This window comes from Patella vulgata, chromosome 7 (assembly GCF_932274485.2).
Source record: "Patella vulgata chromosome 7, xgPatVulg1.2, whole genome shotgun sequence".
In the NCBI taxonomy this organism is placed as follows: domain Eukaryota; kingdom Metazoa; phylum Mollusca; class Gastropoda; family Patellidae; genus Patella; species Patella vulgata.
The window spans coordinates 34,752,135-34,779,335 of record NC_065885.2 but is presented as its reverse complement, the minus strand read 5'-3'; the positions used below and the strand labels follow the sequence as shown (position 1 = coordinate 34,779,335).

Genomic DNA, 27,201 nt, shown 5'->3' with positions numbered 1-27,201 from the left:
ATGCTCATTAAATTCAGAATTCTCCAATAATTCATTTGGCCTGTGACCGATGAAATCAAAGTATTGGTCATGAAAAATGTATGGCACACCTTTTTGATAGCGCAGTGTAATAATATTAAATATTTTGGTAAATACGGTAATCTGTATAATAAAAGAGATGGTGGTTGACATACAAGCTGTTTAGTTTTTTAAAATATCGTGAAGCTAACTAACAAATTACCCCCCCCCCCCCAAAAAAAAAAAAAACCCTCAATTTTGAAAATAAATGCGGTTATATTTATGTCTCATGACTGTCTGGTGCGAAATATTACAAGATGACATATATAGTTCTGTTTATCAAAACGAATGCATATGAGGCTTCAAATAAAATTGATGCACAAAAAGTTTTGTGTCCTTTCTAATTAATACATTAACAATGACGTTATCAGTAAAAAAACCCCATCTCCTTTTGTGGTTAGGATTTGGAATATGTATTTTACAGTTATATATAGTTGTCACCGTCGTCCGCCATCCATTCACAATTTCCTCTGAACTTTCTACAGACATTTACGAATTTTTCCCCAAAAACGCAGTAACTGTTTATTGGCTCACAAAGAAGTCCCCTGTCAAAATTCACAATGGCACCGTGGTGGCTCAGTAAGTAAGATGTTGACTCACTATAGGTCACGTCTTTAATCACTGTGTTGTCTTAGAAAGTTCGTTGGTTATTACGGCGTGGTTCCCACGTGTCAGCGGCGCATGACGGGGAATCTGACAAAGCGCACTGTAGATGGGAGGAAAAAAAACGAGGTCCCGCGTACACATTGGCCGTAGTGCCGCGGTCCAGGCAAAATTTCCCTCACAGCACACTGTATGTCTTCATTTATATCCCAGTCGGCGTAGAAATACGTTAACCCTTATTTCATTTCGAAATTCATAAATTATAATTTTTTCGTTCGTAAATCATGGATTTATCTACCCACTTACGTTTAGATTTATGACATCGTGTTTATCGTGGCATAAAGAAGAAACCCCACTGAACTCAACAACTATCAGACCATTTAATGTCAAACGCGTTTCTCAGAGATAATATGCTGTTGATGCGATTAGATTAATGTCGAAGCGACCCCACCGTTTCGTTGAAGAATGGGATGACTTATTGTCGTTTTCCATTTATCTGATTGATTCTATCTGAGATAATTCTTTGTGGCAGTATATTATATAAATCAAAAACCCATCTCCCTGTATAATATGTAAAATATTGTTTTGAATGTAAACCTGACCTAATTGAAAATGCATGATATACTCTGAAATAAGGAATCAGCATGAAAAAATGTAATAGGTTATATTAGAAAATAAATCTTCATAGTGAAACTTTAACATCAATATATATTGTCACAGCTTACGCATTTTATATTTATCTATCTTGAGAATCCTACAAGATGGTCTGAACCAACTTTGAGTGAGGTCAAAACAAAGATTTGAATTGGGTCGATTTATGTCTTCATTTTTTAAATACAAATTTTTTCATCTCGTTACCACCAAAATGAATTTATCCGATCTGACCAAAGTAGAAAATAATTTGTTGTCAGAACAAAAAGTGACTGTTGAAATTTGCGTCAGTACTATAGTGTTCACCAGAGCCCTTTAATCTGACGTGCATTATATCATTATTGCTTATTGGCACAGACAGGTCAATTACCCGCATGCTTACGGGATGTGAAGCGAAGATAAGATTTGATCTTATACGAAGATAAGATTTGATGTTAAATGGATTTTGATGTAACAGACTCGGCCAATGACATCAAGTTTACTTAGTTAATCCCGGGGATCAATCTCTGACGCACCCAGTTCCTGGGGACTTTATTGCATTTAGAGTATGTGAATTGCATAACCCATTGCTGTTGATATAGCAGTGGAGTTATTGAAATTTATACACATAGATTTAGATCTCTACAGTTTTCCACGGTTTTATTTGTTTATGGATAGCGTGACAAAGACTGCTGTGTTATGAAAGACCAGCACTTGGAAATAGAGAATTATTTTATTTAATTGTTTACACTTCAAAAGTTGCCGCTATCTTTTTGATGACAACTAAGTTCATTAATTGAATTATTGAATGAAGATTTACCATAAGGTAGTACCGAAATTACCTAGTTTGTGTTGATTAAATGCGAAAGCAGGTAGCTAGTAGGGGTTTTACGCCCGTTTCCACCGCGGGTGATATCGCAGACAAGACGCTAAACCATTTAATGTTCAATACATTAGAATATGATATTATGGACAGATTGATTTAATTAAATTTATATTTAAAGACGTATTATATATATAACAAAAGAAAATGGGTAAAACACAAAATAAAAAAGTTCTTGTACATCAAAAAGTCACATTAAGACACAAATCCGCTTGCTATATGTGGAAGCCGAAGTTCACATAGCTGGAACCGTGGATTATTTACGTATTGAAAACTGAAATAAAATGAAATGGGTTTAACCTCCTAATGTTTTGCTCCGACTGGGCTAATGAAGACGGACATTCACCATACAGTGTGCTATGAGGGAAATATTGCCCGGACAGCGGCGGTACGGCCTACTGTTATATCGAATTTCAACTGACAAGGGGTCTTTTACGTGGACGCCAATGTGTACACGGGATCTCGGTTTTTGGTCCCATGCGAACGACTAGACAATAATAATTGTCCTTGTTAGGACCTCCGTCCTGCAACACTGACAAGGGGAAACCACGCCGGAAAAACCCAATGAACCAATGAACTTTCTCGACCAACAGCGGGAGCGAACCCGCGACCTCCAGACTAGCGAACCAGCGTCTATTACTGTTCGTCCAATTAGTTCCATATAGTTAGTTAAAAGTCCTTTAAAATGGTTCACAATTTCAGCGTTTAAAATTTATATGCACTGTCATTGTTAATAATGGTTGTGTAGGCCCCTATTGCTTTGTCATTATTTATCCCTAATATATTATTATATTAAATCATAAAGGCGACTGAACAGCCGTACTGCTCTACAACAATAGTTCCTGGCTTTGTAACTAAATATGTAGTTCCTAATTACCTTAATGTCAAGTTATTCTGATATTATTAAAGCATCCAGGTGGGCGGCATCCAGGTGGCTAAGCCGCCCACCTGGTTTACACAACAAGTTATCTTTCCATGACAAGTGCTCTTTTCTTCGCAACTAACATAACATTTTATTCCCGATTCTGCTATATGAATTTTGAGATCGCCTCATAAATCTTATATGACATATTCCGAAAGGGGAAATAACATATTTTGGAAGGTGAATTGAAGTTTGACATCTTCCATTAAACTTCTTACAGGGAGACTTTTCCAATTTATTGCAGGCAGTAACGACATGATTAAAGGTTAAAGCTGAACTCCGATTACAAAACTACAGAAATAATTAAATAAAAAAGGTAACGCCCAAAACAACCACCATACTTGTTTTCAATTTGTAGAACAACAATGACAATCGCTTTGGACAGACAAACGCATAGGCAGGCCACGCCCACTTCCAGTAAACGCCGTATCAAGCAAGGTGTTCACATCCGGTTACCTAGTCAACTACCAATTACCTCTTGACTGATTGAAGTTTTTTCACTATCAGCTCACAGAAAATATTATTGCTACACAATTATTATGCCTGATCAGGTACATATTATTTTACTAATTAGCCGAAATTAATCAACCACGTTGTACTTTTGCTCAAAAAAAAAGAAAGAAAAACTACCTTACCCCAAACAATAACAAATCTACCAGCACCATCCAATTGTCGGTTATTAAATCTTTAGTTTTCAGTCTTGTGATTAACCCACAAATTTTGCGCGACGGATGATTGACCCCCGTCTTTACAACCAAATCGTTATTTAATTTGGATCTAAAGGTATTTGCTCTGGCCAACCCAAATTTTCATTCTGATTTAATTTTAGTTTTAACAATGCTATCCATGTAAATTCTACGGCTTTATTCTTATTTCGGAGAGAATAAACACTTGCTCGAATATTTTGAACAATTTCTGGTCTAGAGGTTGTTTTGTTATATATTATTGACTCTATGTTGCTAAAGACATTTGACAATATGGCGGCTCTTTGAACGATGGAAGACAGAAGCCACCCAAGAGCTGTTGATATTGCCTTTAATTCTGCTGTATAGAGTAGGCAGCTAGCTGATGATTTGATGTATATCAAAATGAAGTAAAGTGGTTGATTTTATTTTATTTATCTACCGTAGGTATACTTTATCTACTTTAATATATATAGGCTGTTGCAATATATGGGGCGAGGGGTAGACAGTGCCTGATTAACCTATATTCATCATCCCCGGGTTTACACAATTGTGTTTAAAACACACTTTCATCTTTCTCTAGTCATGAGCGTGAGGGATTTGGACGAGCCTCATAAGTGGGATAGCATAGGACCCTTCTTCATCTATATCCGGTCGTAGTCAAGTGGTTTATATCCGTAAGATTTACCATACTGAAATCCTTGTGTGATCTTTCAAGGGTTTTGGAGAACCGTTTCAAATGTTCTCGTGATAAAAATGACAATGGCTATGCCTGTAAAGGATGCTTTTTAAAAACGTTTACAGGCAAAACTACTAAGCTATTTCGGGACTAAACAAGGCAACTCTATATTTCAGCTGTTTGTTATGTATACGTAAAGGGTTTTTCGGTAGTGGGGAAACACACAGGTTTATCATATTCTTTAGCAAGTCTTGGATCCTTCTTCCATTAAAACTTCAAAATGTTACGTGGAGGTCGAAGGAAACCAGTAGGCCCGAGAGCCCAGAGCTACCAAGCGCGGCCCCATGGGAGGAGATGTTATCTAAGCCGAATATAAAGACGACGTATAACTGCAAAAACAACACTTTATTAAAGAATTAATAAGAACATCCACTGAGATAACTGGCGGTGGTTCCGTTACAATGCGTCCTATAAGCATATCTGAAGAGAGATGAATACATTAGCTCAGTAATAAATAACATAAACTTGATAAACCTAGTTTCAGTTTATATTTAGCAACAGATAAGCCATGGAAAAGCGCGTGCGAAAAGCGCTTAAAAAGAACGAGGGAAAACACATTAATTATATTTTCGTATAAAGTTACCAGCAGCAACATCAACAGTAAGAAATGCGTTCAGAAAAATTATACTTCCTGCTATTTATTTATAGAAGGGCAATGAACTATGGAATACATTTCAATGTGAAGGCATCTCGACTATTTATTTAGAGAATTTAATCTAGCCTGGAAATAGGACACCTGTCACAAACAATGTCAGGCACAGATTAAGGCTTTGTCTGGCACAAAACCTCTGGTGCATGTCATTTTTTACTGATATTATTAATACATGTCCGACACTAAGTTGAAAATGTCAGGTACTATTTCATTATTGACTGACATTTTGTCAGGTACATCTAAAACCGTTATTTTCAAGCCTGCTTTTAATCTATTTCTCTGTATTGTATTCCCAAAATTATGACGACGTCGAATTTGGTTAACGCATGAAGGAGGTTGGAACCGAGCACAAGAAATCAAAGATGAAAGGTGTTACATTAATGTGTGGTATAATCTGTTTGAAAATTAGAGGCATTAAAGTATACAAATATTTTCCTAAAATGTCCAGATGGATCGTCCTTTTAAATAGTTTGCACCTGTTTTTTCCCCAATATCACATTCGCTGCATTAGATAAATCATATGAGCACTGGGTTATATAGTGACTGGAAATCCGCCGAAATTCACAAGGTTGGACTGCGACCACACTCCTTGTTTTATGGTTATGCGTATAACCGTGGGATGGAATTAAGCCTTTATAACAATAGCGTGTCAGCGTCATATAAGTCGAAACTACTTACAGAATTACAAACATTAAAAATTGAATGTAGCTTATGTAAATATTTTATTTATTTGATATGAATACTATTTACATTGTCATATTTTATTAAACAATGATAATCATATAATGTCTATAAAATTATTTTTAAAATATAACTTCATAACTTCAAACGTCTGAAATAAAGTGCTTTTTGGCGATATGTCGATAAAGACGAAAGGGTGTTAAGATCATAATCAGCACATTTATAACAGGCCAAATTTAAATCGATTAGGATATTGACCAATATATTGTTGCGGTAAAAAGTTCACTCTTAAATCTTAAAGGTCATAGAGCCGTTCCGAGAAGCTTTTTTATGATTTCTGTCATTGTAAAATACGATCGACAAAAGATTTATATTTCATAAATATCACGGTTGTCATGTTGAAAGTCTTCTTTATCAGTAATTGAAATTTGAAATGATTCTTCATATAGATGTTTTAATCGGTATACTGAAATATTTTATATATATCTATGGAGGATCATAATCATGATCTTATTACTGAATAAATCATTATCACCTTATGTGATATATTACAGTTACTGACATATTATGTAATAAATAATATCATTAATTGGCAATGATACTTTTCTGCACCAGACTATCTTTATAAAATTGCCGACAAGTTTTTATAATGATGAACTTACGAGTAACGAGTGAAGTCGCGGGGATGCCAGATCATTATCTGTTTGACACAAGCGACATCATCTTCCAAGTTAGAATCTTCGAAATCTGAAAATTAAGAATTTTATAATTCCCATTAAAGTACAAATTTGTACATTTATTTATTTTGTAGATCTTGATTGAAGAATCTTGACATTTACAGGTGGACGAGGCGATAGCAGGGGTTGATTTTTCATGAGACAACACACTTTTAAATTAATTACTTATCCTCATTTCGGGACAAACATATGATACAATGTTATTTCAATACTTCACTTGCGCGTAGGTGTCTTTAGAAGTGGGAGGTTACCGGAGATGGACATCCTCATTGGTCCTATAATCCGACACCCGTTTGTTTGATACATTTTAGTGCGATAGCCATTCACTCATTTTCGACATCGGTTCTTAAACAGCCGAATTATTTGACCTTAGGGTATCCGAGCTAGCGACGGTCAACTATGACCAGTCATAATACATAAATCCGAAATATGCAAAACTTACCAGAACAAGAGTGACCGCATGCGTTTTTGCTAACTCTACCATTGCTTGGTCTACAGCTCCAGTAATCGTTGATACGGAAGATTCCGTGATCAGCTGAACCATCAGTGTTTACATTGGAAGCTGTTGTTGACATACCAGATTCCGCTTGTGCCAGGCAAACCCCTTAAAAGAAACAGTAATTGTTATATTGAAAACTGTCACTGTAAACCATACTTTGAAAAAATATTTTATCATCTCTATGCTATCCGTGTTAATCCAATTACCACACGAAACATATTGTAATCACTACCAGTATTAGTCTACACTTCATATAAATATATTTTCCACTCAGTTACAAAACAAATGCTTTCTCTGTCAGTTAAACAGATAATGAATTGGAATGAGGTCAAAAGTCCTGTCTACATTTTCGTAATATAATACATATTCAAATTCCAACATTGTCAGAATGTAAATTCCAAGTATTATACGCGTGGGAAATTGGTCAGAAGAGCATTAATTATAGTATTGGTTTTTATGTCGACAAAAGCAGCAGCTGTATATGCCTTCACTCTTCCTGTCTTGCAAATTTCCACCATGTGATCATTTTTCATCTAAAGCGATTCTTATATGCTCCAGTATATAGACTGTGAATTAAATCGATGCTGTTTTGTCGGGGGTTTAGAATAGTGTGACATTGACACTTCATGGACCAATGGATGGACATCTGTAGAATGAAACTATTTGGATTACATTTTGTATCTTGATTCTGGCGTTTTATCCACCGACTTGGATTGGTATCTAGTAGGTTAGGGCAAATCTTGACATTGTCTATAGAAACCGGGGTATAGTCCGATTATTTCTATACTTGTACACGTAGTGAACGTAATGGAGCTAAATCTCTAATATTTAGGACCTAGAAATTGACACAAATGGGTCGTAACGCATAAAATAATGTAATATGAATGTTTATAAACTGATTTACACTCAATCGTTTCTGTTTAACTATAATGTCTAATCAGTTATGCCAGAAGTCTTAATGAAACGGCTAAGTGGGTAAGACGCGGCTCGCTAGTCTGGAGGTCCGGTGTTCGATCCCTGCGTTGGGCGAGAAAGTTCATCCAGATTTTCGGGCGTGGTTTTCCCTTGTCGGTGATGCAGGAAAGAGGGCCTGACAAGAACAGCTGTCTAGTCGTTCGGATGCGACGAAAAACCAAGGTCCCGTATACACATTGTCGTGCACGTAAAAGATCCCTTGACTGTTGGAATTCGATATAAGGGTAGACCGTAGTGTCACTGTCCGGGCAAAATTTTCCTCATAGCACACTGTATAGCGTATGTCCGTCTTGATTAGCCCAGTTCGGAGCAGAACAGTAGGACGTTAAACTCCATTTCATTTCATGTATTCCAGTCTACACCGATAGTATTTATTGCGCATGCTCTCAAGATAAGACTATAACGTCACCGTTTGACATTACTTGTGGAATATGTCTAGTGGCATTCTTCGAGTCCCTTGTTACAAATGGCGCCGAAGGGCAGTATGGTACACGATTCGTGTACCAATGGTAAAATGTTTATTTTGTCTTAAATATTGGATATCAGAAGCCCATCTTTTCCCGGTAAGATCACAACATCAATCTTAATTTAAAATGACAAATAATTCTTGATTTTAATGTCGAAGACTTTGGGTGGTACTGAGTTAGAGACTTAGCTACTTTAACTGTGGTATCTCCGTTACTTCGATCTCAGTTAACACTAGGGCATAGCTAATGTAGATTGGTACTACTTACTGAAGTCTATCGCGACGTACTGCACAATTAACCAAGTAAAAATAAGTACAAATTTTGGTCCTATATATTATGATTGTATCCCGGGTGGCCAGATGCACCGGTTAATTCACCCAGTGTTTCCACTTATCTATTTCCCGTAAAAAACGATATATGGTATTAAAAAATGACAAACCTACAAGTTAATAAGTATACCTACAGTGATGAACTTCTCCTCTAGATACACCATCACGAACCAATTCTTGGGCCAAGGAACATTTACTAAAGGTTTTGCCGTAGGCTGTAAAAAAAAAACCCAAAAAGGTGACATTTTATAATTTAAAACATGCAACATGAAACAGATTGCTTGTATCACACCGAACAAATTAAATAGAACTATTTCAAACAATTAGAGACGTGGCAATGTCGCGCTGTAACTGTTACGGCAGAAGTCCATATTAGCATCAATATTTGATCCAGATCCATAAATTAAACGCTAGGAATCCTAGTGCATAATTTGAACTATGTGAAACCACACCAACGCATAATGGGTGCCGCTAGAGCAGAAAAAGAAAACGCAACGATAAATTAACTAGTCTCTATCACCCAGAAAAATATTGTACGAATATTAATCTGGATGGGTTGTCAACATTTTAGAATAATAGGTCATTGGCTGTTGTTGTTGTTCTTACTGTTTAACGTTCGCTTCCACCGAAGGTGATGCCGCAGACAAGTCTTATTTTTCATTTTTATTATCTTAGAGCACGCGCATGGGTCTTTCCTGTTGGGGGAAACAGGAGTACCCGTAGTAAACCTACCAGGTTGAGAAGGCGCCACTATCTCCAAGCCACATACGCTAACACTAAGCATCGAAACCACAACCGCAAGCCAGAGGTGACCGGCCAGCTCGAAGCGCGGCACCCCACCCCACCCCCAGGTTATTGGCTAGATTATCCATCCTTTTATATTATCATGAACAAATTCTAAGGGAGGTAACTAGTCGTAAAACAAGATGTCGACGCCCATGAAATTAATTTAGGAATTTCCATTTCAGAAAATCCATTTGCATTGCCAATTAAATATTTTTTTAATGAATCCTAATTTGTCTTCACGATTTATGTTTGTTTATTAATAATGCATGAATTATAGGATTTATTTCGGAAAGGGGCGCAACTCTTACTTGACTTGGGCAAATAATATTGGATAATTAACCAAATATTGACAACGGTCCCAGACCCTCCGTACGTTGAAGACTAGGAGGTTCTGGATGACCAAGATTATAAATTAACGTCCCTAAGGCCCCTCACAAGTTGTAAGTGGATTTTATATTCTAGTGAATATGTTATAAGAAGTTGTAGAGCATTTTATGTCAAATTCATGTACTGATTATGATGATTCTAGACATTTAAATCAAGACTATTTCCGACGTTTCTTTGTAAGATTTGGCTACGTTCCAAATGAGGCAGCCGCAGGGTTTTGATAATGTTAGGATAATGTAATCGCATATTTTATTAAGCCAAAGGCTTTGGTTATCAGTTGGGTTTCAATCTTTGACTTACATTGTTCATTGTAATAGTGTTGTAATTAGGGTTCCACACTACATAACTTGTGTGAAACACTATTGTTTTTGTTAAACATACATTATGCAAGAGCTAAATCTGCCTATTGCAAGTCTTTAATTAGGCTTCAGATGTTATAGAAATTATTAATTAGACCTTTATTTACACGAAAAATTAAAATCAACTCTGTAGACCCAAGGATGACTTGGATACAGTTTGGATTTAAACAGCCTCGTCCTTTTAAAAATTAAATCAATAAATGGCGGACCAAGCTAACGTTTACCGTTACTCGCTGATGTCACAACCGGAAACTAGTGATGAAAAGTCTGCCAAGCGAGGTTACCATAGCCATTGAACATGTTACTTGATAATCGCGAATATGTAGGTGAAGTTATCGTTTGTCAATCAAACGATCGCCAATGCTCATAGACGGTGAAGACACAATTGATGCCTATTTCTAGTCCAAACTTCTAACAGTGACAATTCCGTTCAGAGCAAAGTAATTTGACTTAAATTTTCAACATTTTCTTTTTTTATCATCTATTTTTGAATTATTATAGCAAGAATGGCCAACTCTTTATAAAACTCTTAACTAATGTATCTGTAAGATTCTTCTTCTTCTTCTTCTTCTTCTTTTTCCCCCACTTGACTATATCTCAGAAACCACTTGTCGGATTGATTCGATGTCTTCGGTTTTCCTGGGATAGTGGGTGTGACTTGGCGTTTAAAGCTATTTCGAACTTTCTGCGACAATGCGAAATGTCCGAAATTACCAAGTTGTCGTTGTTTGAAATAGTGGCGTAATATTAACAATAATCATTGGATTTTAACATTTGATACATTTTGACATAGTCTGAGAGAAGGAAAATAGCTACGGTTCTTTAGATGTTTTATTTTCGACGAATCTTCGGAGACATTAGACGCCAATATTTGAAAATTTTAATTTTAACAAAAAACTTTTTTATTTATGAATAATTTTTTTTATGGCGTTTTACCCAGAATTAAAGGGACATGTGATTTGAGCAAAAATATGAACAATTTTTCTTTCGATAATTTTCCTTGGCCGCTATTGGCTAATTCAGTTTATGGTTTCTAGATTAATTATTTATTGTTCGATCTGTATAAAACAAAGTTCATATGCTCCGTGGTCCAAAATGTCATTTTTATTATTACCGGTGAAGTTTCCTTTCGGCACCGGAAGTGACGTAACAAAAACTACAATTTTGACAGTTCGGGGTCACAAAGAACAAAGGTGAATTTAGCAAGTTTACATTTTTATTGAAAGTGTGATTACTTCCGACCATTTTCAGCATCTTTACATAATACAAGAATGACTGCGCAATCACTTTTAGTGCAAATGAACCCATTTGACCATTGACGCCGAATATCTCGAAAAGGCCCCAACGGCGGACTGATTCCCACTCGGCATCGTATTCTACGCAAAATTTTACTCTAGAAAAGTTGGGTCTTGTTTTGTGCCCATTTGATGGACCCCCCCCCCCCCCCCAGCGCTGAGCCTCCAGACTATTAGTAAAATGTTTCAAGCTGTTAGAATGAACCCAAATGACTCTAGATTTCATCGTTAGGTTTTTCGTAAGAAACCTGAAGATCCTATAGACGTTTATGAATTGCCAACAGTTACGTTTGGAGATAAGCCTTCCCCAGCAGCAGCTATTATCGCTTTACGGCACGTCGCGGCTGAACATGCTCCTTTTGATACTGAAATTCAACGAATTGCCAACAACCAATTTTATGTTGATGACTTAACTGACTCACAAAGATCGTTAAATGTTGCCAAAAAATTTAAATCTAAACTTATATTGACCTTAGAGAAGGGAAACTTTAAAATTCGAAAATGGTTATCAAATGAGAAAAAACTTTGTGATCCCGAATATTATCCGGATGATAGTACGACAATGGTACTTGGAACGAAATGGAATCTTAACAAAGATACTCGGAGTGTGAAGGGAGTTCCCTTAAAGGATTTCACTCCCACAAAACGTAATATTTTGAGGATGACAGCCAGTTATTACGATGTTTATGGAATTTTATCTGGTATCTTGGTACGCCCAAAAATTCTATTACAACAGCTCTGGCAGTATGAAATGGACTGGGATGATCCGATTAGTCCATATAGTGATTTACATAAAACTTCAGAGACAATTAAACGTGATTTGCAGAATGTTAGTGCAATAGAAATTCAATGTTGTCTTGTACCTGAGAGGTTACGTGGAAAGCCCAATTTACCAAGTCCATCACTACATAGATTAAGCGACGCGTCAGAGGATGCCATGGGAATAGGAGTTTGGTTAAGATCGCCAGACAATGAAGATGAGGCAGATTTAACGTGTGTATGTACAAAAGCTCGACTTACACCGTTGAAACAGTCATGTTTTCCACGGAAAGAAGCAGTACTTCTGCTTTCAAGATTGATGATCACAATTAGAACCGCTTTACGACTTGAGATAAGTTACAGGGAGATCTGGACAGATAGTATCACAGCAATCAGTTGGTTGCGCGGACAGTCAATATCTTTTCCTTCATGTGTGTCGTATCGTGTTGGAGAGATTACATATGAGTTTAATCCCGTGAAAGACATTGCTATGTACCAAGTGATCAGCATATAATTGACTTTGTGTCCCGAGGAGTAAAAGCTAATGAACTAGGCACAGTAATTAACGGGCCAATAACCCCTAATGTTTTATTGATAGAGAAGATGCAGAACTTAAGAAATACCACGTCAGAAATGCCAAAATATTAGCAGCTCAACTTAATCAAGACATTCCATTCTTGGATCCTCGACGGTTCTCAAGTTGGACTCGTCTGGTAATCGTTACAGCAAGAATTTTATCGCTTAAGGATATCCCTAGGAATAAATCTTTAAAAGATTTAACGACGAATATTAGTTGTCCCTCTCGCAAAAGAAACAATGAAGCTGAATTATACTGGATTAGATATGCCCAAACCGATTTGAATTTCGATAACCGCCATATAATGAAACTAGAACCAATCTAGGACGATACAGATCAAGTATATAGAGTTGGAGGAAGAATTCACAAAGCACCAATATCGTACGATATTCGTCATCCGTATCTGCTGCTGAAGAAAAGTTATATTAGCCATCTTATAGCTTTATAGAGGCATATGTATTCACTACATGGAGGGCATCTAAGAACAGCAGCTGAAATACGCAAGACTTACTGGATTATTGGAGATATTAATTTATCACGCCAAATAGTTCGCCAATGTGTAATTAGGGTTTCACACTGCGTAGCTTATGTGAAACACTATTGTTTTTGTTCGGATTATTAGGGTTTGAAACACTATTGTTTTTGTTAAGATTATTCTTATTAGGGTTTCATACTGCGTAGCTTGTGTGAAACACTATTGTTTTTGTTCGGATTATTATTCTTATTATTATTTTTTTTTTTCCATTTTGATCATATCTCAGAAACTACTTGTCGGATTGATCCAATTTCTTCGGTTTCACTGGGAAAGTGAGTGTGACTTAGAGATTAAAGCTATTTTGAACGTTCTGTGACAATGCGAAATGTCCGAAATCACCGAAGTGGTTAATTTTTGAAATTTTGTCGTAACATTTACAATAATTGCCGGATTTTAACATTTGATACATTTTGACATAGGCAGAGACAAGGCACGTAGCTATGGTTCTTTAGATTGTTGATTTTCGATGAATCTTCGGAGATATTAGGCGCCAAATTTTGAAAATTTAAATTTTTACAAAAAAACTTTTTTATTAATGAATATTTTTTGATGATATTTTATCCAGGGCTAAAGGGTCGTCTGATTTGAGCGAAAATGTCAACAATTTTTATCTAAATAATTTTCCTTGGCCGCTATTGGCTAATTCAGTTTTACGCTTCTAGATTCATTAATGATCGTTCGATTTGTTTGAAACAAAGTTCATATGCTCCATTTTCCAAAATGTCATTTTTTTTGTTATCGATAAAGTTTCCTGTCGACACCGGAAGTGGCATAATTTCAACAAAAACTTTAATTTTGACAGTTCGGTACCACTTTTTGAAAGCAAATATTATTTTTTCAAAATTTGTTATTACCAAATCGATGCGCAATGCAAAGGCGCACAAAACATTGATCTCAGTTTTTTTAATTTCGATTTCGTTTTCGGGCTATTTCGATTAAAAGGTGAAAAAGGGTGTAAAATTAAGCTATTTACAACCCATTCAGCGTCTTAATATTTTAAAATATTTCTTCGTAACTTTCATAAACTCGTAGCAACAAAAACTATAATTTTGACAGTTCGGTACCACTTTTTGAAAGCAAATATTATTTTTTCAAAATTTGTTATTACCAAATCGATGCGCAATGCAAAGGCGCACAAAACATTGGACTCAGTTTTTTTAATTTCGATTTCGTTTTCGGGCTATTTCGATTAAAAGGTGAAAAAAGGTGTAAAATTAAGCTATTTACAACCCATTCACCGTCTTAATATTTTAAAATATTTCTTCGTAACTTTCATAAACTCGTAGCAACAATCCATACGAAGAGAATGTATGTGAAAATTAGTTTGTTATGTGAGCAGTTGCCGAGAAATGGGCAATTTTGCATGAGTGACTTTTTACGCTAGTTTGCCTGTAAAAGAGTCAATTATTATTGGATTTCCATAAAAGTGACACCATTTGATGCGTAATGTCAAGCCAATTGAACATTTTCAATGTCACCGGAAATGACGTAATTTGGGCAAAAACTGTATTTAGAGCCATTAAAACCAATAATTTATTCAAATGAGTCGTATTTGTTATTTGTTTAAATTTTTTATATTTGATTCCAATCAACTAATAGAATGAACCCATACGATCATATAGATATCACAAAATGGTTTCTAACTTTTTCAGTTGCCGAGAAACAGACGATTTTCAACAGGTAACTTTTCAAGGTTTTTGGTCCATAAAAGTGTCAATTATTATTCGATTTTCATAAAACTTTCAGTATGTGATACCTAATGCCATTTACGATTTCATACAAGTAATTTAAGATTTTCATTATCACCGGAAGTAACGTCATTTGGGCAAAAACTGTATTTTTAGCCTTCAAAACAGATATTTTATTCAAATGAGTCTGATTTTTAATATTCTTACAATTATGATATTTGATTCCAATAAACAAATAGATTGAAACCATACGATCATACAGATACCAAAAAATGGTTTCTAACTAGTACGGTTGCAGACAAAAAGACGATTTTCTACAAGTCACTTTTCAAGGTTTTTGGTCTATAAAAGTGGCATTTATTATTCGATTTACATAAAATTTTCACCATGTGATGCCTTATGCCATTTCTGATTTCATAAATCTAATTGAACATTTTCAATATCACCAGAATTACTGTACACTTACATGTAACAAATGTATAAAATGAATTGATATTGCTGGATTTGGTTGATTCGGCGTCCATTTTATTTAATCTGTGCAATGCTTATGTGGAAACCTGCTTAATGGTTTCATTGGTACCGGAAGTGACATATGTTTAGGGTAACGTGGCACCGGTGAAACCCGTCATTACTGCATCGCAGTTCTAGTTATTATTATTTTCTTTTTCCACTTGAGCATATCTCAGAAACTACTTGTCGGATCAATTCGATGTCCTCACTTTTAATGGGAAAGTGGGTGTGACTTAGAGATTAAAGCTATTTCGAACGTTCTGCGACTATGCGAACTGTCCGAAACGCCAAAGTTGTCGTTTTTTGAAATATTGCAGTAATATTAACAATAATCGTCGGATTTTAACATTGGATATATTTTGACATAGCCTGAGACATGGCACATAGCTACGGTAGTTTAGATTTTTGATTTTCGACGAATCTTCGGAGATATTAGGCGCAAAATTTTGACAAAAAACTTTTTTATTAATGAATATTTTTTTATGGCATTTTACCAAGTGTTAAGGGGTCGTCTGATTTGAGCAAAAATGTGAACATTTTTTGTCTCGATAATTTTTCTTGGCCGCTATTGGCTAATTCAGTTTATCGGTTCTAGGTTAATTATTTATTGCCCGATTTTTATAAAACAAAGTTCATATGCTCCATGGTGAAAATTCTCAATTTTTTTATTACCGGTCAAGTTTTCTATCGGCACCGGATGTGACGCAATTTTGCTAAAAACTCCAATTTTGTCAAGTCGGAACGTCTTTTCACTAGCAAATGTTAATTTTTGCAAATCTGATAGATCAAGATAAATGCCCCTACAAAAGGCGCACCAAATCTCGGACTCGCTTTTTTTAATTTTGGTTTTGTATTTGCGCCATTTCGATTTAAAGGTGAAAAAAGGTGTAAAAATGAGTTATTTACAACCCATTCAGGCTTTTCATATTTTAAAATATTTCTTCACAACTTTCATAAACTTGTAGCATTAATCCATACGAAGAGAATCTATGTCAAAATTAGTTTGTAATATGAGTATTTGCCGAGAAATGGTCAATTTTGCATGAGTCATTTTTTACGCTATTTGCCAGTAAAAGGGTCAATTATTATTGGATTTTCATAAAAATGACACCATTTGATGCGTAATGTCAATTTTGACTAGTTCAAACCTATTTAACATTTCCAATGTCACCGGAAATGGCGCCATTTGGGCAAAAAATGTATTTATAGCCTGCAAAACAGATATTTTATTCAAATGAGTCTGATTTGTAATGTTTTTAAATTTATGACATTTGATTGCAATCAACAAATAGAATGAACCAATACGATCATACAGATACCACAAAATGGTTCCTAACTTTTACGGTTGCAGAGAAATAGACGATTTTCTACAAGTCACTTTTCAAGGTTTTTGGTCTATAAAAGTGTCAATTATTATTTGATTTTCATAAACTGTTCACCATGTGATGTCTGATGCCATTTGTGATTTCATGGAACTAATTTAGCATTTTCTTTATCACCGGAAGTAATGTCGTTTTGGCAAAAACTGTATTTTTAGCCTTCAAAACATTTTTTTTTTATATTTATTAATCGTTTAACATCTGTTTAACGGTTTCATTGGTACCGAATGTGACATAAGTTCAAGGGTAACGAGGCACCGGAAGTGACATAAGTTCAAGGGTAACGTGGCACCAGTGAAACTCGTCATTACTGCGTCGCAGTTCTAGTTCTTCTTCTTCTTCTTTTTTTTTCCACTTGAGCATATCTCAGAAACTACTTGTCGGATCGATTCGATGTCTTCGGTTTTCCTAGGAAAGAGGGTGTGACTTAGAGATTAAAGCTATTTCGAACGTTACTCGAAAATGCGAAATGACCGAAATCGCCGGAGTTGTCGGTTTTTGAAATATTGCCGTAATATTAACAATAATCGTTAGATTTTAACATTTGACATAGCCAGAGACCAGGCAGATTACTACGATTCTTTAGATTTTTGACTTTTGACGAATCCTCGGAGGTATTAGGCGCCTTATTTTGAAAATTTAAATTTTGACAAATTTTTTTTTTTTATTAATGAAGATTCTTTTGTGGCATTTTACCCAGGGTTAAAGGGTCGTCTGATTTGAGCAAAAATGTGAACATTTTTTGTCTCGATAATTTTTCTTAGCCGCTATTGGCTAATTCAGTTTATCGGTTCTAGGTTAATTTTCAATGTCACCGGAAATGACGTAATTTGGGCAAATACTGTATTTATAGCCTTCGAAACAAATAATTTATTCAAATGAGTCGTATTTGTTATTTGTTTAAAATTTTGATAATTGATTCAAATCAACTAATAGAATGAACCCATACGATCATAATAGATATCACAAAATGGTTTCTACCTTGTTCAGTTGCGGAGAAATAGACGATTTTCAACAGGCAACTTTTCAAGGTTTTTGTTCCATAAAAGTGTCAATTATTATTCGATTTTCATAAAATTTTCACCGTGTGATACCTAATGCCATTTACGATTTAATTCAAGTAATTTAAGATTTTCATTATCAACGTAAGTAACGTCATTTTGGCAAAAACTGTATTTTTAGCCTAAAAAAAGATATTTTATGCAAATGAGTCTGATTTGTAATGTTTTTAAAATTATGATATTTGATTCCAATCAACAAATAGATTGAAACCATACGATCATACAGATTTGTTATTAGACATGGCAAGGTTTGGGGGCGTTTGGAAAAGTGAACAATGAAATATTTTTGAAACATTTTCTTTTTATTTCGCTGGAACAATAATAGTTTATCCTACCATCTTGTAAGATGTGGGGAAAATATATTCTACAAAATATATTAATCTGTGGTGTTTTTCACCACAAGAGTTCCACAAGATATTGAACTTAGAAAAAAAATCATTTTTTTTCCGCAAAAATTTCTTCTCAGACCTCCCTATGCGCCTGTGTGGTACCACATTCCACAAGATTGTCGACTTAGAATAATTTTGATAGAGTGTTTTGAGTCTGTGGTCTTTTTCACCACAAGAATTCCACAAGATTCTGGACACTCTACCATTATTATTTTAAGTCGAAAATCTTGTGGAATGTAGTACCACACAGGCACAGAGGGAGGTATGAGAAGACATTTTAGAAAAAAAATGATAGTTTTTCTAAGTCCAGAATCTTGTGGAATTCTTGTGGTGAAAAGCACCACAGACCCAAAACACTCTATCAAAATTATTTTAAGTCGAAAATCTTGTGGAATGTGGTACCCCACAGGCACATAGAAAGGTAAGAGAAGAAATTTTTGAAAAAATTGATATTTTTTTTAAGTCCAATATCTTGTGGAACTCTTGTGGTGAAAAACACCACAGACCCAAAACACTCTATCAAAATTGTTCTAAGTTGAAACTTTTGCGGAATGTAGTACCACACAGGCACATAAGGAGGTCTGAGAAGAAATTTTTCTAAGTCCAATCTCTTGTGGAACTCTTGTGGTGAAAAACACCACAGACCCAAAACAGTCTATGAATATTATTTTAAGTCGAAAGTCTTGGGGAATGTATTTATTTTCAGAAACCCAGTATCTTGTGGAACTCTTGTGGTGAAAAGTTCCACACAAATGCCCCCAAACCTTGCCATAGATGTTTGTTATCGTGAAAATACAGTACAGCAACGAATGAATGATTTGTCAGACTTTCGTATAAAGCCATGTTCTCCGGATTTTCAGACTACAATAGTGGATTATTTAGGGCCAGTAAAATATGTTAAACGTAATCGTAATACAGTAGCAAAAGGTTATTGTGCAGTTTTCACGTGTGTAGTGACAAGAGCAGTACATTTAGAATGTGTTCAGGATTTATCTACTGCAGCTTTTTTTAGAAGCGGTAGAACGTTTTGTTAGTATTCGTGGAGCATCAGGCCTTTTAATTAGTGATAACGGTACATGCCTCAGAGGGACAGACAGCGAAATATGCGAACTAGAGTTACGTTTGAATCAAGATGAAATACGCTCGAACTGTCAACGTTTTGATATTACATGGAAGTTCGGACCTCCTGGTGGACCGCATCACCAGGGAGCTGTGGAACGTATGGTACAGGAAATTAAGAAATCGATGAGACATTTAAATAAAGCAGACAAACTTTCTTTTGTTGAACGGGAAACATTTTTTGCTTAAATTAGTGGTTTATTGAATAGTCGCCCACTTTACCCCAAGTTCATCGTCACCTTTGGATGATCCGCCGATAACACAGACTCATTTTCTTATAGTTGTTCCGTGTGAAAAAAACACCGGGAATCTTTGTAAGCGAAGATAATTTTGTAATACAATGATAGACGGATTTTGGCGTAGATGGATGAATAATATTCAGAAACTTCCACTACGCGACAAATGGACAAACACCCGAAAAAAAACCAATAGAGGAGACATAGTTTTGGTCGTCGATGAAAATGTTAAACGTGGAAAATGGAAGTTAGCAGAGATTATAAACACTTATAACAGAGATGATAATTTAGTACGAATTGTGGATGTAAAATTTTCAGATGGGTATTTCTTGAAACGGCCTGTATCTAAACTAGATTTACACCAAAACACATACGTATGGAAAAACAGCTACTTATTTATTTGGGCAACGTTTCGAAGAGTATTCTCTCAACGTTATCAAGCTAATGCTCTTCGAAACGTCGCCCAAATAAATAAGTAGCTGTTTTTCCATAAGTATGTGTTTTTGTGTACTGCTCTATCCAGTTACTAAATGCCCCTAAAAGAATAAACTAGATTTATTGATGAAAAATGAAGAAAGACATGACTTGTGAAATCTTAAGCTTTAACTTGACTAAAATGATTTCAACGTTAAATTTTAATTTCAAACTTTATCGACAGTCCTATCGTTTGATGTCCCCCGGAATGTCGTAGAATGAACATTAATTCATTGAAAATATTTTATTTTACTAATTTTTCGTTTCGTTTTATTTTGGTGAATAATTTGTATATCAGATTATGCTGTATTCGCCACGATTGAAAAATTAATTGATGAATGAAGGTATGATGTTTTAATATATTTTGAATAATCAGAAGTTTCAATGAATGACTTTTGGTTTTTATTATTTCTATTGTTTCAATGTGGACCTAGTAAGTTTTTTTAGTCATTTAATCGTATTTTATGACATATTCCTTTATATTCTTTTGTTCGGCAAACCTCGGCTGATTCGGTGATCTTCATCTGGTCTTTAGCTCGTCTGTAGCTTATCTCTTTATATCCTTTAAATGTTAACAAGCAGCCCCAGTTTCATTCTGTCATGGCCATGAAGGGTTTAACTGAACATTTTTGAAAATAAATTGTTAATGTTATGTATAAGAACCATTGGGAATTAAGGGCAGTGACTATTTTAAAAGTTATCAAATCATAACCACTATATCTGTCAATCTGGGTTTGTTACTGCAGATAATTAATATTAATTCAGCAAAGAGATGTATACTTTTCAAGTACACGTCTGTAACATACGCAGGGTCCATGGCCAGAACAAAATCCAAGCTAACTGTGGGGCTGATGTCCCCCGTCGGAATCCCAAAATAAATAGATGTCACATATTAATTAATTAAATGTGCATCGTTTTGAAAAGGGTTTGAATTACACCAAGTTTCAGCCTTCTCAATTAGAACCAACGTTATCGTGCCTCAAAGCATCAACCAATCAAATTGTTACCTCTACTGAGCCTAAGCAGAAAATGCTTATCACCAAGTTTGAACATTCTACCTCAATTAGAAGAAGGGTTATTGTGACCCTGGGCAGAAAATGCTGATTATCGAACTTAATCAAGGTCTGGTGTAATCAGTCCCACAGTTATTGTGTCCCAAAGCATCAACCAATCAAATTGCTTATCTCTGCTTAGCCTAAAAATGCTCATATTCGACCTCCATCAAGGCATTCATCTAACAAACACCTACACCAAATTTGGACATTTTAGCTCAAATTTGTGACGGACAGAGGGACCCAGGCAATATTTGGGGCTTATGTTAACATAATATGATAAGACTTGCCATAAAAACATTATTCATCAACAATCGAAGTATGAATACCCTTTATTTCTGCATTTGTTTTGAATGAGGATACTCGATTGAACGTTCCGGAATTAGATTCTCTCGATTGCAAAAATAGTGTAAATCGAGTGAAAAGGAGAATTTCGGAGTACAACGCATGTGCTGGCTGCATAAAATATATCTCAACCAATCATGGCAGCTGAAACATATTTGCTATTTAAAATACGTCACAATTCTACTCACACCACCTCAGCTGTTGGGACTGGCAGACTTAATTCGGTATCACTTCATTGCGATTCTGTCAATTCGGGACGTTCCTGACTCACAATCGAGCACCCACATAGGCTCAAAAATGAAACGATCAAGGAATTTAACTCTTAGTGACAAAGCGAGTTAAAGTCCTTGGTCACATTTTAACTTACGCCGTGGAACGAATATTTATGTATCTCAGTCGGCTAACATCGTTTACTTTATTGCTGTGAAGTAACAGAATACACTCCCTAAGACGATTGAATTTAATATCTGACGCATGCGCAAACGCTTTGTCCCATTACAATATGTCCACGCCTTCAAATTTCTTAATATTATCTGTTTATAATACTACAGCGTCAATTAAAGTACACGTTTAGCTTGACGTGAAAAGATCGACTTTTGGTATGAATTGTTTATTTTAGCCTAATATTAAAGAGAGCTCATTAAATCTAATAATTTAACACCTTATTTTCTAGCCCCACAGATAAATATTTTGGGATGTACGATGTCTGTTATAAAAAAAACAACCTCAAAACAACCAGATTGCCCAATAAAGTACGAGGAAAATATTCTAGAATACAATAATGATCGTTACCGTTTTCTCTAAATCTCTTCGCGTCTTTTTGTACATTTAGAAAGTTAATTTTTAGTTACAGTTTGGACATCCATTAGGGAAAATTATGTTTATCAGGGTTAGTTTTAATGGATGCGAGAGTGCAATGCTTCTTAATCTATCAAGATGACTGAACACGCTTTCCAGAAATTTGTTGTGGGGTATGACAGAACCCAAACGTGATAGACTGTTGAAATAGTTCCGTCTTGGTCCAGCCACAGTAGTGGATCGTTCTAAGGACTTTCTTTGAGCAAGTTTTGTCAGTATTTGACGACAAAAAAATTACTGGCCTATAACTCCCTTAATTTCCAATTAAACTGACCCAAAATGCATAGCACATAGACTTTCGATCAACACCTAAGGCAAAAAAAACAAAACAAAAAAAAAAACAAAATAAATAAATTCTGACCCAAATTGTACAGCACATAGCTTAACATATAATGAACCAATTCCCATTGAAATAAAGGTGAAAACTTACCGCATAATTATCTGATTTGAATCCACCGGCTGCGCGATATTTCTGTCGTTTTTAAAATGGCCGCCAAACTAGAATTAGAACACGCACTCGAAAATGTAGAAAAAAACGTCCAGTAACTATTTCAGTGCTCTTCACTATTTGTAACATAATTACTTATTTCCATGCAAACAGTGATGATATGTGTTGAGAATTTTGCATTTGAAACTATTTTTACTTGCGCAAAGCCTCGAAGAGTGCATCATTTGTTGTTGTAGACAAGACAAGACGCTGTTACAATATTGCAGCTAAATAGACTTTCGATCAACACCTTACGCCAAAAATAAATAAACAAATAAATAAATTCTGACCCAAAATGTACAACACATAGCTTAACATATACCCCCCCCCCCCCCAAAAAAAAGTAACTATTTCAGTGTTCTTCACTATTTGTAACATAATTACTTATTTCCATGCAAACAGTGGTGACGTGTTGAGAATTTTGCATTTGAAACTATTTTTACTTGCTGTGTCGGTAAGTAAGGTCGAAACCAGTTGCTTTACTCATCTTCACACAGCGGAAACACCGCACCTATTACAATTCACTGTGACAGATAATGACAGTTATTTTGGCAATATCTGCGCGTGCAGGTCGTTTTTGTTGCGTTGACACCGAAGGAATACAACAGCAAAATCATGGTGATCGGTGTATTGTCCCTTGATGGATGAGTGTACTGACCCTTTAATGTACCCATTGGTTTGTGTGTGAGTTAGTTGTATTTTACGTCCACTTCCACCGAGGTGATATCGCAGCCAAGCTCATAGGTTTTGTTTAGAGTCTTTATATAGAGAGTCAGGCCAAACCGTGTCCCATTTGTGATTGGCTAATGATAGTCACGTGACACATGGACGCCATTATGTTACCCACCTGACGCGTTTTTAAACGACATAAATGGTCTGTTGTGTGGCCGTAAAATGCCACACAAGACATGGGCAAGGGATTCATATGCACAGGTTCCCCAAAAATACAGAAAAGCGTCGATTGTGGGAAGTGAAAGTAAAAAGAAGTGGATGGAAGCCTGGTAAAAATTCTTGAGTGAACATAAAAATACATTTGTCTTGATCTAAAACATATAACTCGGTCACACGCTGTACTGTGGTTTATCTGCAACGTTATAGTAAGTGCAGGGGGACTGCACCACACAAAATTTACACAAAAACAAATACTGGACAAGACATACTCAGAAAAACACAAACAAACAAACAATTAAAAAAAGGGTGAATGGATCCGAGGGATAGCCGTAAGCGTCCACTGAGCTGTACAGTCCCGGGTCTGTAGTGACACAGATTTCACTCAAATTTGAAAACAACAAGGAATGCAACCCAAAGGAACCAATGTGTAATACCAGCATGAGTCATGATCTGATGCCACAAGAAATACGAATGCAAGCATATGAAGTAAAATTCAAGTATACAAGTAACCACATCGGAGAAATGTACAAAATAGTCTAAATATAAATCAGTCAAGAAACGTTTCAGTATTCAATGAAATCGAGGTATATTGAATACATGATATAGGATACATGGTCCATCCGTCCCAAAAACAAAACTGAAAACAAAGAAGCGTGAGAAAATGTAGACTGTCCCGAAAGACAGCCGTCTGAAAACGACGTCATAACATAAAAGGCGATAAAAAATCACAATAAAAAGGGCGATAATCCAGATAAAATAACGTTAAAAGCTTAATAAACCTTAAGTTTTAGCGACCAATCGGAATTATTAAGTTATGTAATTGTACAATTTATAATATATTAATAAATTAATATCCCACACAAGAAATGCAAAACAGGTATGCTGAAGAAATCGTACTATGTAAGTGTATTTATAAAGGCATAACAATAACTCAGTCAGGGTTAGGTAACTACAGAAAATCAAGATAAAATTTGACTTGGATCATTATCCAATATGTAGTCGGTTATATACTTATAAGAAATCGATTGTCCACATCTATGATTCTCAACACATGTGGGGGGTTGAATGGCCGAATGGTTAGCACGTGCGCGCTATGTCATATGGTCTGTCATTGAGTTAACTAGCGTGGTTTCGATTCCCCGGCTGTGCATGGCTAGGAGTCCAACCTCGTGGGTTTTCTCCGGGTCCACCGGTTTTCCCCCACTGGTAGAGAAATGACCTAGTTTGTGTCGAGTGAACGTTAAACCCCATCTCCCTCTCTCGGTACATGCCCCCGAATAGACTGCCCAGTCTTCTAGAAAAGAATTTTGTTGCCGATTCGTTCAAACGGTAAGCTTATATGCTTAGGTATTTATTAAAATATAGTTTACACTTTCACATTTTAATTATAAGCAATATATATATCTTATACCAGTTTCCTCGGTTTTAATAAATGCTAATATTTCTATTGCAGGTGGGGAAATGAAATGAAGTTTATCTTCCTAGGCCAATGGAGGAAGGAAATTTACCCAGACGGTGGCTATTCAGCCTACTCCTGCGCGCCAAGTCCCATCCTAACGACTAGATGCTGTGCAGGCGAAGAGAAAAGAAAGAAAAGTAAACGTAGAACTAAAAGACAGTACAAGTGTATCACAGATAACTTTTTATTTGCCAGTAATATTACATTCAGATTCGGATATTATTAATTAATATGTGAATCTTTTTAATTGTGCATAGTAGAATATCGACGTAAACAATGTTTTGTCACATTATCTCTACCCATGTTGTATTATAAAATTAAGGTAGTACAATAAATTTGTAAACAGTGTTTAAATTATCATGCGAAATAATAAATCATTTTAGTCTATTTTAACCACTTTTAAAAATGTTTGTTAAAATTTCAGATAGTCTATCACAATAGAACATCCTGTATCTGCTTAGAACGCCCTGTTCCCATTGTGTGTGAAATTCTGAACGAACGGTGTTCAAAATATGATCACCGAACACCTTTGAGTGTTCAGTATCTGTATCATGCTGTTGAATACCTTATTGTATTCTAAAAAGAACACGTTTTACGCGTCCGATGTGTTGAAAGATCTAGGGAGAAACTTCGAAGTTATATATAGTGTTCTAAAAACAGAACACATTTTACGCGTCACAAGTGTTCTAAAACCCATAGGGAAAATATTTAAAACTCAACACATACTGTTCTGAAAGTAAACACACAATGTTCTGATAGAAGAAAGACGCGCCAGTGTTCAAAAAGTGTTTCAAAATACGTAGTTTTCTAAAATGGCGTATTTGGTGTTTTAAAAGCGGACGCAGGGTTTACAGTGTATACATATATCTGCTTTAATATTCATTTCAAATCAACAAAAAAAGCTTACCAATAGCAATTATCGCCATTACAAACACACAGAGACTCTTCATTTTGGATAGGTAGCGAAGGGACTAGATGCGATTGAAAAGATTATCTGTGCCGGTTATAAACTAACACTGTTTGGGAAATCCTAAATCTGTTGACTGTCAAAAATAGTATGGCATATGTGAATTCGATAACGTGGCCCGATTAAACTTAATTTATAACCTGACCTCATTTTTTCCGAAATGTTATTATCGGTCTATATTTAATTACATTGCGTTGGTTCTTAGGTTTACTGTTCAAGCTATTCGACACCGAATTGTTTATCTATATTAAATCATAAAGTCATTGAACTTGCTACATATTTGGAATGATGCCATTACATTTCCTGCTAACAGAATTGTTATCTTTGAACGAAGGGGTTGGGAGGCCGAATGGTTCAGAAGGTCTGTCAATAAGTCAAGTGGCATGGTTTCGATTGCCCGCTTGTATGTGGCTATAAATAGGATCGCCTGTCCAACCTGGTGTGATTTCTCCGAGTCCTCCGGTTTCCTCCCACTGCTAATGACCCCTATGCGCGAGCGACTTAATGAAATAAAATTGAACCTTATGTTAGTCTAAAAATGACCTAGTTTGTATCGAGTGGACAATATTGAATTGCTTCCCCTGATATAAAATTTGCTTGTATTTCGAAATGAACCCACGTATGTTTGCGTGTAGTGCGTTCCGCCTGCACTAAATATTACAGCTAATAGTTTGTTCTAATATGTAGGTTGGATGGCCGAATGGTTAGCGCGTGGGCGCTGCATCATAAGG

At 35.6% G+C, this 27,201-nt stretch overlaps 1 long non-coding RNA gene across 1 annotated transcript; it reads right to left on the bottom strand.

Moving 5' to 3' along the window:
* Positions 1-4,871: 4,871 nt before the first annotated feature.
* LOC126827491 (uncharacterized) lies at positions 4,872-26,513 on the bottom strand. The gene is made up of 5 exons (XR_008788795.1): positions 26,411-26,513; positions 8,992-9,072; positions 7,030-7,191; positions 6,513-6,597; positions 4,872-4,937 (listed from the first exon to the last, which is right to left on the bottom strand). It is a non-coding gene; the product is annotated as an uncharacterized LOC126827491 (long non-coding RNA).
* Positions 26,514-27,201: the final 688 nt, after the last annotated feature.